Consider the following 13492-nt stretch of genomic DNA (forward strand, 5'->3'; position numbering starts at 1 on the left):
CTCCCCCTATTGACTAAATACAGCTCTATAGTCTCTTGGAGCCACGTTTCCCTATTGTCCTCAATTTCATCCATCAGGGGCTCCGGAACATAGGGATACTCCAACCCATGGGATTTTTTATATTTGACTATTATAGCCCTCTCCGCCCTACTGACCCTGGTCAGATCAGCATTACCTGCCCTCCCAGGTAACACCCATGATAGGGGCTCATCAGGATCGACTGGATCTGACAGTGTGTCAGGACCCATGGGCGCTATGTCTCTACGCTCCAGCTGGAACCACCTCTTCTGTAACTCCCTGTCCCTCTGCTCGGGTGTAAACTCTCCCTCTTTCCACCAGAAATCTACCATGTCCTCTCGCCGGATGAGGAACCGAGTACGGTCCATCCACGCGGAGTACCCTTCAAATAGCGGGGCCCACCACCGGGTCTCCTTAAATGGGTTAGGCCCTGGTTCCCTGTCGTCGTCAAATGAAAATACCCCAGACGACCTTGTGGATCGCGAGTTGAACCACCTCGAGGACCCCGGAGCCTTTACTGCCGGTTGGGGTGCTGTATCTGCTACCCTCAATTCTCCCCCTCCCCGTGAATCGCCCTCCGTAGCGCCACTGCGCTGCCTTTCCCCAGTCCGTCTTCCCTCACCCCCTGGTGAATTGTCCACGTACTCCAGGCTAGGCGGTGAACCCGGTGACCGTGTGATGGGGGTAGGGGTATTAACTATGGCGGGGGTTTGGGCATAGGGGCACGGAACGGGACCCCACGGGGTTACGACCCGCTCCTGGCTGTCCGTAGACTGGTCCAAGGATGATGTCTCACCCTCCTCAGTCCTGAGATCGTCTCTCCAATTTCTGGGCCTTGTAAGTGATCGGGGACCTTCCCCCGATCGCCGAAGCGTCGCTGCTTTGTCTTCCTGGGTTCCGCCGTCGCCACCGGAAGTGACGTCCTCCCCGGAACCGGAAGCGTCGCCATCTCGCGTGGGACCCCCATGCGGGATCTCTTCCTCTATGACGACATCCGGTTGCTCCGCCGTCGCCACCGGAAGTGATGCCGTCTCTCCACGTGCGCTTTGGGCCTGGCGCGGCCCTTCCAGCGCTTCGCCTTCTGCTGCAACCAAGTAAGTAATAGGGCTGCTTGGCTTACCCGTCCGCAGGGGTGTAGGCGTCTCTCTCCCGTCTCCGCCAGGTCCTGGGATGGCGGGACTCCGTCGGTCGGATCGCCGATCTGCGGGGGACGTCCTGCCACTCACCCCACGGGGTGTCGTTCTCCCGGTATGCCTTTTCAGTTCCGTTTTTACTACCGCCAGCTCACGGAGGTCCTCGTCTGAGTAATCCCCTCGCCCGGACTTAGGGGTCTCCGGGCGGGGTGACAGTCTCTTTTCCCCGAACGCGGGGGTTGATTCAGCCGCCTCAATCGCCAGTGACCCAGCCGACTTGACCGGCTCCAGTCCCTTGTTTCCGGGACTCGCGCGGTTGATCCATAGCGCGCCCGGGGACTCGGCGGAGCGCCTTGTCACGTCCACCGGGGGGTCAGCAGGCTGTATAGGAATGAATGTGGGCATAGGCCACAGGTACAAAGTCCCGCAATGAGGGCAACGTGCCGCCGTGTTGACCGGGCCTCCGGGCAGCCCGCATTGTAGGCATAGCCCAACCACCGTCTCGGTATTGGCCACCCTCACTACTAGCACCCCGCCGGGCACTGAGTAGGGCTGTGTAGAGACCATTGTGCCCACAGTGGAGGAACAGGCCATTCTCTTTACAGGAGCCACTTCCTGTACAGGTCTCTCCTTCTCAGTGGTTCCTCGCAACTGACTGATGGAAGTTGCCGGATCCGCCACTCCCTGCTTCGGCTCCTCCCTTCTTTGACAGAGCTGGAACCCGCCCCCAAGGGTTGCAATAATGGGCGGGTCCCACAGGGGAATATCATGCCCCTTAAATAAGGCCGCGCCTTTCTCAGTCCTGGTGGGCGTGGTTAGCGTTTTCGCGCCAATTTCCCCACAAGGGTGGGGGTCTTTTCCCGCGGCTAGTTCCCGCCTTCTCCTGGCAGCCGCCCTTCGTGCAAGATAACCATCCTTTTTGGACGGCTCTTCCACGGCCGGAACTACTTTTTGTAGTGGCGCCGTCTGAATATCAGTCCCTGGGCCCAGTGGGTGCATCCCCACAGGCCATAGTTGAAAGTCACTCCCCCTGGTAGAAATCAGGGGAGGGTCCCATAAACTCGGCGGTTGACTCAGCACAGGGGCTGAATTAGTCACTGTCCATCCCGGCGCAGCCCTAGCTTTCGCGCCATGCCCCCCTTCAGGGCGGGGCTCTGCTGTTCGCGCCATTCCCGGCCAGCTTTTTGCAAGTCCTGCACCAGCCACATTTTCTGTAACTGTCCCATGCGGTTTCCCTAGCAAGCGGGAACCGCCATTTTGGTTGACTTTTGAGCCCAAAAAGTCCATCTGTTGGCTCTCCTCACGGGGTTCTCCCCCAATTATAACAATTTCTTCACACTCTTCAAGGGTGGCCCCTCGCTGTCCCATACAGGATAAAAACGGGGCAGCCATAGCCTTCGCTCCGCTCCAGAGCAGCCTGGTCAATGACAACTCGGCGACAGTCTGCTCTTCAGTGGGTTGCACGCCACGGGTGCCCTCCCCATCAGCCTCTGTTCGCCATTTCATGTTCTCCGCACCACGCGGATCCTCCACTCTCTCGTAACAGTTGTCGTACATGGGGCTCCACTCTGCGGGGCAGCCACCACACCGGTACAATAAAGATCAGCTTCAGATGCACCACCACATGTGTACCTTATCTAGGTTTGACCCAGTGTTGCACTACCTCAGGCTAGGCTCACTCTCTCAGTGTCTGCTGTGACTCCTTCCTCCCAGTCTGTGCTCCCTACGGTGAGTGTCTGGAATGGGCTAGGTACTCTGGCTCTGCCATGCAGTACTTGGGGCGTCTACCTGTCTTGGTCAGCCTAGCGCAGACCCTCTCCAGGATTCCTGACCAAGTTAACAGGCTATCCCTTCTGGCATCCTACCAACTAGCACTGCCTCAAGGTGACTCGGTCAGCTATAACCCGGCTCCAGACCCCTCACTCCCTTCAGGCCCCTAGGTTGTCCCTGCGAACTGACAATATCCCGTCAGCCCCCTGACCACCCCTAGGTCCGTCCCTACGCAGCACAAAGTGGCAGCAGACACTCTCCCTGTTTCCCAGTGTGCCTAGCTAGAGCCTGTCCTGATGACAGATCTGATCTCAGCAGCTCGCCTCCAAATGTAACGGTATTTCTGGCCCGGCCTGACCCACCCAATCTCACATTGGCCCCTGTGGTCTAACCGGACCCCATTACAGTGTAGATATGCCTGATGGTGCACCTGTTGGCTACAGGACTCCTGAGTCTCCCGCATGATGGTGTGTGGGGAGGACCCGTCAGACAGGCAGCTGAGGTAGTGTGCTGAGTCTCACCTAGTTCCAGTGCAGCGCCTCCACCTCACCAGGGCCCCTGCGTCCGCATGGGGATGATCCTGACGAGGAACTCCTCGGTGATGCAACCTCCTGTGCAATCATTGGACTCTCACACACAGGGGTTTCTCTGATCAGCTCCATCTTTATTGTCACGGCGGGCATAGCTGCCCTCCACAATGGGTATATTCAGCCAATCATCTCGCCCGTGCTCCCTTTAGATAGGTATATCACCTAGATGAGGAATTCACTTATTCCCACAGGAATCACTGTCCTGTGCCAGGTCCCTGGACACAGCCTCCCATGGAGTTACTATAACATAACTGACACTCTGATAGAACTTGAACTCCTTCCTCAGCTCTGACAAGAGCTGGAACTCCTCCTCAACTGAACTAACCCTCCTCTCAGCAGAACTAACTTTTAAACACAGTGCTGTGCCTTATGTAAGCTTCTGAGGCTGACACACCTCTGACATCACTAACCATGGAGTCAGAGCATTTGACCAGTCCCAGCCATACACAGGGCACCCCACCAGGGTGTGAGGGGAAACCTCCATAATTACTGCTGGCATGCCCACACTTACCAGGCCTTACTGCCAACAGGAGAGATGACTGTAGGCATTTTACATGACCGCTACACATAAAATATAAAAATCCACACTAATATTCAACTAGATCATTTTGTTTTTAATTATCAGCCACATTATTTTAATTACAGTTTTTGAAAAATAATTTTAAATGACAAAAATACTTAGGAAGCAAAACCGCTCCAGATCATATTGTGATTAAAATCTCCATATCTCAAAACTAAAACTAACAGACTTTAGGCACAACCAAAATTCAGACATTTTTTTGAGGCAAAACAGAAACACCAGGGTCTGTGTCAACCAGGTGAATAAAATGTCCTGAATTTGGGGGGGGGAAAGCTTCACTCTTTTTCCTTAACTACAGCCGGTACCACTTATTAGCGTACTCAAATCAAACTATCATACTATACAATAACATTATAGGAAGAAATACACAGAATACAGATGTAGCCAACATTATTGCTGCCCTTGGCATGTTGCAGTGTTGCAGTGTTGTAGTGTTGCAGTGTTGCAGTGTTGCAGTGTTGCAGTGGGACATATATAACGCACCAGCAGGAGAAGAGGTCATTGTTCTGTCATTGTATTGAATCAGCCATGCGTGAGGAGACAGGGCTATAATAGGCTAAAGCAGTAAAATTCCGGGCATTATTGAAAACCCTGCTCTCTGATTGGATAATGCCCGGAATTTTAACCAATCAGTAATGCTCGGAATATTAGCAGCTTGCAAAGTGCAGTTTTCAATGTGTTTATTTCCAGCCAATCAGCTTTCAGAACAGCTGAGACAGGGCATGGGATTGGTTAGAATGAAGTAACAGCTCTGAGACAGGGCAGGGGATTGGTCAGGAAGTATCAGCCATGGGTTGACTCCTCCCCCTCCCGAGCTGACTGAGATTTTCTGAGCAGATTCAGTTGAATTGGGGAGGGGGGAGGGGGAGTGGGGGGGAGCGGGGAGAGGGAGAGGGGGGGAGGGAGGGGGATTCGGGGGGCAGTCTGCAAAGAAGTAAGTGGCTGTCTGCAGTTTCTTTGTGGCTGCAGTTTGTGTGTGAGTGTGTCAGTAGCAGTGTGTGTGTGCTGTGCTGTTGTGTTGTTTATCTGTGTAGAGGTGCTGTGTGTGTGTATAGAGCCCCAGTGTGTGTGTGTGTGTGTATGTCAGTAGCAGTGTTTATGGGTGTAGCATGTGGGTGTGTGTGTGTGTGTGTGTGTGTGTGTGTGTGTGTGTGTGTGTGTGTGTGTGTGTGTGTAGAGGTGCTGTGTTGTGTGTAGAGGTGCTGTGTATAGAGGTGCAGTGTTGTGTGTGTGTGTGTGTTGTGTGTGTAGAGGTGCTGTGTTGTGTATAGAGGTGTAGTGTTGTGTGTGGCGGGGGTGTGTAGAGGTGCTGTGTTGTGCTGTGTTGTGTGTAGAGGTGGGGGGGAGAGTGCAAAGTTTAGTAAGTGGCTGCATTTTTGATTGTGGCTGCAGTGTGTGTGTGTGTGTGTGTGTGTGTGTTGTGATGTTGTATGTGTAGCAGCAGTTTGCGTGTGTGTAGAGCTGATGTGTGTGTGTATAGAGCTGCTGTGTGTGTGTGTGTGTGTGTGTGTGTGTGTGTGTGTGTGTGTGTGTGTGTGTGTGTGTGTGTGTGTGTGTGTGTGTGTCAGTGTCAGCAGCAGTGTTTATGGGTGTAGCATGTGTGTGTAGCAGCAGAGTTTGAGTGTGTAGAGATGCTGTGTTGTGTGTGTGTGTGTAGAGCTGCTGTGTTGTGTGTGTAGAGGTGCTGTGTTGTGTGTGTGTAACCCATATTCCCCGTCCCAATCGCAGATAGGGTGCATGTGAGGAGAATCTATATGCTTTACCTGTTAGGCTCACAGGAGGCCTGAGCCTCCACCAGTGAGAGCCTGGGGTATATCCTCCTGAACAATACTATATGGTACAGCGCCTCCACCTGCGATGGCTCCCAGCAGAGCGGGAGTTGTTCCTCGCAGGACACATTCAAATGAACACATACACTAGATGTAAAATACTAACAATCTTTACTATAACAATATGCATACACTTCTCACTCTATAAACTCTTTTCACTCTATAATACTAATGGCACAACTACCCAAAGCGCCAAAGCAGGACGCAACCCTCCACCGTGTCCACTGTCCCACACCCAAACCCTAAGTGTGTGGTGACAGCGCGGCCCACAAGTATGAGGATGTTATAGATGGTGCACTTAGGTGTAGGGTTACCTACCGAGCGCTCCTGCACTCGGACCAGCAGACAATCTTCACAAAGGCTCTGCCTCTGCGATGCCTTCCACGACGCGCTCCGGGCGATCCCACCCGGATAGATATGACGGTCTCTGCACTGGCAGAGAGTGATTCACTGCAATCACTGACCAGGATATTCCTCTTCCTGGCTGGACCCTCACTTGTCTTGGTTCTACAGGACCCTGTCCCTGTCTAAGGGGAGTCCCTGTAGTAACCACAAGCTGAGGTGATTGGGGCCTAGCTGGGGCCTAAGGGGGAATGTCTGGCCTAGTGTATGAGCCACTTGCTCTCCACACTTACCCACCCTCCCCTGTCTGTGTTCCAATTTCTTCTGCTTACTCGCCTGTCTGCCTCTAAGCATTCTGGGGGCTCTAGTCCTCCATGGCCCTCTTTCATATTGGGGCCGCGTGCGGGATCTGTAATGGCCACTGCTACTCTCCGTTGATCCTACGCAACTCTGTAATGGCCGCCGCATCGCCCTAACTGCGCATGCGCGACTGTGGGCCGTCCCTGCACTACGGAGCACCTCTGCTGCCACTTCTCATTTACCAAAATGGCCACCGCGTCGCTACTGCACATGTGCCAACCTCTGCGACACAACCAAGATGGCGGCGCCCTGCCTCCGAGGCCACCGGGAGCCCCCACAGCAGCGAGGTAAGGGGGACCAGGGGGGACCCTGCTACATGTGTGTAGAGCTGTTGTGTTGTGAGTGTAGAGGAAGTGCTGTGTTGTGTGTGTGTGTGTGTGTGTGTGTGTGTGTGTGTGTGTGTGTGTGTGTGTGTGTGTGTGTGTGTGTGTGTGTGGGGTGGGGTGTGTGGGGTGGGGTGTGGTTTGGGGGGTGTGGTGTGGGGGGTGTGTAGAGGTGCTGTGTTGTGTGTGGTGTGCTGTTGCGTGTGTGTGTAGCAGCAGTTTGTGTGTGTTGAGTTGGTGTGTGTGTGTGTGTACACGGGGGGTGGCAGTGTGTGGATATAGATATCTGCAGTGTACGCGTATATAGAGGTGGTTTCATGTATTTACCATTTTATTTTAATAAAAAACTCTATTTAACTATACAAAAGTTTCTATTATTTATGAAATAAGCTACATTTAGCCTATAATAGTAATAATTCCCTCAGAACAGGGCTTTACTTGCCAATAATGCCCTTGAAGAGTTGAAGGCCCGAGACGAAGCCGAGGGACTTTAACCCAGCCAGGTCATTATTGGCCAGTAATGCCCTGTTCTTCGGGGATTATTACTTAAGTCACCCACGGTAGAGAGCCGTGGGCAGCAATAATGTTAGCTAGATCTGTATGTTATTCTAAGCATACTAGATGGCATGTTACAAGCCATAAGCAGCTTGAAAAAATTTAAGAAAATAAGGCACCTGGCCCCGATGGCATATATCCAAGAGTTCTCAAGTTAAGTTCTCGAGTTAAGTTCAATCATAGCCAAACCATTACATTTAATATTCAAGGACTCCCTTTCCACAGGCTCAGTACCACAAGATTGGCGTAAAGCAGATGTGGTGCCTATATGTAAAAAGGGAGCTAGATCACAACCGGGGAATTACAGACCTGTAAGCCTGACTTCAATAGTGGGGAAACTACTTGAAGGTTTAAAACAGGATAATATTCAGGAATTCCTAATGGAAAACAAAATCATTAGTAATAGTCAGCATAGATTTATGAAGGATAGATCACGCCAAACTAACCTTATTTGTTTCTTTGAGGAGGTAAGTAGGAATTTAGACCAGGGTAATGCAGTTGATGTGGTCTACTTAGATTTTGCAAAGGCTTTTGATACGGTTCCACACAAGAGGTTGGTGTACAAAATAAAGCAAATAGGACTCAGTAAAATGTATGCACCTGGATTGAAAACTGGTTAAAGGATAGACAACAGAGGGTTGTCCTAAATGGAACTTTTTCAGATTGGGCTAAAGTGGAGTACCTCAGGGATCCGTACTGGGACCCCTGCTTTTTAACTTGTTTATTAATGACCTTGAGATTGGCATCGAGAGCAAAGTCTCCATCTTTGCTGATGATACTAAATTGAGTAAGGTAGTAAAATCTGAGCAGGATGTAATGTATCTCCAGAAGGACTTGTAGAGACTGGAAACTTGGACAGGCAAATGGCAGATGAGTTTTAATACAGATAAATGTAAGGTTATGCATTTGGGAAGCAAGAATAAACAGGCTACTTCCAAATTAAATGGGGATAAATTGGTTAATCCTTGATGGAGAGGTATTTAGAAGTGCTTGTAGACAGCAGGCTTAGCAATAGTGCCCAAAGTCATGCAGTAGCTGCAAAGGCAAACAAGATATTATCTTGCATTAAACGGGCAATGGATGGAAGGGAAGTAAACATAATTATGCCTCTTTACAAAGCATTAGTAAGACCACACCTTGAATATGGAGTACAATTTTGGGCACCACTCCTTAAAAAATACATTCTGGAACTAGAGAGAGTGCAGAGAAGAGCCACCAAATGAATTAAGGGGATGGACAATCTATCTTATGAGGAGAGGCTAGCTAAATTAGATTTATTTACATTAGAAAAGAGGCGCCTAAGAGGGGATATGAAAGCTATATACAAATATATGCTGGGACAGTACAAGGAGCTTTCAAATGAACTATTCATCCCACGGGCAGTACAAAGGACTCAGGGTCATCCCTTAAAGTTGGTGGAAAGGAGATCTCACCAACAACAAAGGAAAGGGTTTTTTACAGTAAGGGCAGTTAACATGTGGAATTCATTACCCATGGAGACTGTGATGGCAGATACAATAAATTTGTTCAAAAAATAGGTTAGACATCTTTTTAGAAAGGAAATGTATACAGGGATATACAAATTAAGTAAACATGGGAAGAATGTTGATCCAGGGATTAATCCGATTGCCAATTCTTGGAGTTAGGAAGGAAATAATTTTTCCTCTTATGAGATATCATTGGATGATATGACACTGGGGTTTATTGTTTGCCTTTCTCTGGATCAATGAGTAAGTATAGATATAGGATAAAGTATCTGTTGTCTAAATTTAGTATAGGTTGAACTGGATGGACGTATGTCTTTTTTCAACCTCATCTAATATGTAACAAGCTGCCCCACCATTAGCAGGTTTATAAGGCACACATTCTATATAACTATGGAACTTCATTTTCTATCATTGGACTAAATAAAAATTATGTTTTTCTGTTTTTTAATAACATGCAGAGGGCCATCAAGAAAAAAAAAGTTGTGTGTGCAAGCACGCACATTTTAACTTCTTTGCTTTTTATGACTGAAATTGTATTTTGATTTTGATGTTTTTGATTGAATGAAATTACAATTCCAGTAACAAAACACAAAGAAGTTTCACTTAAAATGCATGTGCTCGCCACACACGCCATTTTTGTATAATATTCATTACACTGATGATATTATAGTAATCAATATACAATTCATGTGTTATATGTTTACACACCTTTCATGTTTTTCACTTTTGGCATCTCTATTGTAAATGGTGTGTGTGTTTAGCCAGAGTGCGTGTGGGTGTGTGGTGTGTGTATCCAGATTGTGTTTGTGTGTGTGTGTGTGTGTGTGTGTGTGTGTGTGTGTGTGTGTGTGTGTGTGTGTGTGTGTGTGTGTGTGTGTGTGTGTTTGTGGTGTGTAGCCAGAGTTTGTGTGTGTGGTATATGTAGCCAGAGAGTTTGTGTGTGTGTGTGTCTGTGGATGGGGGGTGTAGCCAGAATGTGTGTGTGTGTATGTTGCCAAAGTGTGTGTTTGTGGGTGGTGTGTGTGTGTCTCCTCAGCGCATTTGCGGGCATTCCTGCAGGTGCATGATGGCAGTTTTACCTGCATCAATGGGTAGGCAGCTACTTTGCGCAATCGTACATGCAAATGTGCATGGAGATGTTGGTGCGTGTCTGCGCTGGCTGTGGTTGGAGCTTCTGCGCATGCGTTGATGGGACAGCTGTCTATACGCATGCTTGGTTCCATCTGTGTGCATGTGTTGACGGATTCGCACGTCTATGCGCATGCGCTGGCAGCGCATGTGCTGGTTCCCGTGGACGAGCTGGCAGAGGGATGCCTCAGCGCTTGTGCTGGTTGCCGTGGACAACTGCGCATGCACAAACTGTTGGTGAGGTAAGTGTTGTCAGGGCCGCTTCTGCACATGTGCGGCCCGATGGCCATATCTGACAGCACTGACGTTACTTCCATAACCTACTTCCGTCTCCTGGACAAAAGGAGCATATCATGATAAGCATATCGTACTTTAAAAGCTTGCAATATTGTGGCGCCAGCTAAAGATATTACAAGATGTATAAAAGCAATTTCTTTTTGTTTTTTGCACAGGATTGATACCGGAGATCCGGGGTTCCCATGGGTCTGTGGGGCCACCGGAGGTCACTCCATCTCTGGGGGTCACTGCAGGTTCCCTGCGGGTCTCCGGGGGTCTCCATGGGTCTCTGGGGGTTCCCATCGGCCTCCAGTATCAATCAAGTGCAATAAAAATAAAATTACAGCCAGTTTCCTTAACTTAACGGCTAACCGCTAAGGTAATGAAAGAGTTAAACAGCAGGCAATGCATAGTTGTTGGTACAGGGGGTGGGTGAAGTTTGTAATTACCCCAGGGTAGGTTTTTATGCCTTGCGGGAGGAATGCCGTCGAATGACACCCCTTCATTACATTAGCGGTTACAACCGCTAAGGTAATGAAGGGGTTAACCCCTCGTGCTACCCCCCCCCCCCATAAGGTTAAACACCACCCTGGGGTAACTACCACCTTCACCCACCCCCTGTACCGACAACAGGAATGGGTAAAAGTGCTATTAACCAAAGATGGCTAATAGCGCTTTCCCTCATTCAATTAAAAAATGACAGTGCAAAACATAAATACAAGCCCCCAACCCCAATACATACAGTACAGTAATGGGCAAATCCCTCTACCCTCAATAAACATTAAAATACGTACAACCGACAAATATGCAACGCATGCACCCAGCCACCCCCTGTATCTCAACAAGTCCCCCAACTCATACAGTACAATATACAGTACTCATACAGTACAGATATGGATAATAGTGCATTTGCCCATTAAAAATAAAACCAGCCAGCATAAGTTACACTTACCCCATCCAGGAGGAAGGCCGTCCTCATCACTGCTCTCCACGTCCTTGTCCTCCGTTGGTAGCAACATTACAATAAAAAACAAACCAATGGCCACTAACCCCTTAATCACTAGTGGTTAGAAACCGCTATAGTAATTAAGGAATTAACCCCTCACCCCTGCTACCAACATGGGGGCCTACCACCCTCAACGGGGCAACTACCCCCGCCCTCCATCCCTGCTACCCATTGATTGGCACAGTGCTAAACCATATACATAATACAATTTTTTTTTTTTAGGTTGCCCTTTGACTGCCAATGTGTTTATCTATGCCCCTTTAAGGGTATATTGTAGATAAACACAGTGACAAACAATGTATTTTTAGGCAAATTTAGTTTTTTAGTTAATGTTTATATATTTTATTTTTGGTTCTTATTTTTATTTAATTGTTTAGTTGTTGTTTTTTTTTTTTTTAGTTTGCCCATTGACTACCATAGTGGTAAAGCACACCCTTATTATATAGGCATGGTGTAACACTGTGCCAATCAATTGGTTAATTGGCATTTCTAAAAAAAAACTAAAATTATGTAATGTGTTTTCATTAGTGTCTGTTTTTTTTTTTTTTTTTAGTCTGCCCATTTATTGCCATAGTGGCAAACCATGGCTATATTATATTATTAACACTGTGCCAATCAATGGGTAGCGGGGGTGGAAGGTGGGGGTAGTTGCCCTGGGAGGCTGTTTAGGCGTCCCGGGTGGGTAGCAGGGGAGGGGTTTAACTCCTTAATTAGTATAGCGGTTACTAACCGCTACGATGATTAAGGGATTAGTAGCCATTAATTTGATTTCCATTGTAATGTTCCTGCCAATGGAGGACAAGGATGGGGAGGAAGACAAGGACAGCCTTCATCCCGGCACGAGTAAGTAGAACTTTAATTTACTTTATGCTGGCTGGTTGTATTTTTAATGGACAATTGTACTATTATCCATATTTGGATAATAGTAATTTTGCCCATTATTTTACTGTATGTTTTGGGGGGGTTGTTGGGATACAGGGGGTGGGTGGGTGCGTGTGTTACGTATTGGTCGGTTGTAGGTATTTTAATGTTTATTGAGGGTAGAGGGATTGGCCCAGGGTAGGTGGTTAGTCCTACCGGGTGGGTAGCAGGAGGGGTTATCCCCTTCATTACCATAGCCGTTACCACCTGGGCCAAGTACCCCCTTCACTCACCCCTTCTGCCCCAATAAACTAGCTACTGTGCCTTAACCCCTTCATTGCCTTAGCGTCTAGCCACTAAGGTAATGAAGCTACTTTAATGTGAATTTTACTAATAGTGTACATGAGCAGGGGATCTCCTGAGCTGAACCGCATTAATTTCACCACCTGGAACCCCCCTGCTTCCCAAGTTACTGGCCCTAGTATGGGGTGCCGGTATCTCCCTGCAATGTTTCAATCTCTCTCCGTCATGTGACAGGGAGATTTAAACACACAGGAGATACCGTTATCCCATACTCGGGAAGCAGGGGTCCCCGAGGCTGAAATTAATGTGGTTCAGCTCAGGATACCCCCTGCTCCCGCACACTAGTATTAAAATTCACATTGGAGCAGCTTCATTACTTTTGCGTCTAGCCGCTACGGTTATGATTTTTTTTATACTAATGTGCAGGAGCTGGGGCTCTCCTGAGCATAACAGATTGATTTTAGCCTCGGGACCCCCTAATTCCTGAGATACAGACCCCGGTATGGAGTGCCAGTACCTCCTGCAGTATTTTAATCTCCTGGTCACGTGGGCTGTGACACGGAGGATTTGAAAATGGTGGGGACACCGGCACCACATACCGGGGCCTGTATCTCGTGAATTAGGGGGCCCGAGTCTAAAATCAATGTGTTCAGCTCAGGAGATCCCCTGCACCCGCACACTAGTATAAAAAGGAATATTTACACTGCACGAACGCCTGTAAGAGCCGTGCATGGGGACCCAGCGTCTCCGTGCAGCTCTTCCAGGCTGCAGTTTAAACAATCAGTTTCAGTGCGATAACACTTAGAAAGAAAAAACAAACAACTACTGTGATCCTGCATTTTTTTTTACCAAACTTTTAAAAAATTGTGTTTTTTTGTTAGTGAATACCATTTTACACACGTTTTATAGTGCGGTAATACAATGCAAAGCC

The sequence above is a fragment of the Ascaphus truei genome, chromosome 8, assembly GCF_040206685.1.
Source record: "Ascaphus truei isolate aAscTru1 chromosome 8, aAscTru1.hap1, whole genome shotgun sequence".
Taxonomy (NCBI): Eukaryota; Metazoa; Chordata; class Amphibia; order Anura; family Ascaphidae; genus Ascaphus; species Ascaphus truei.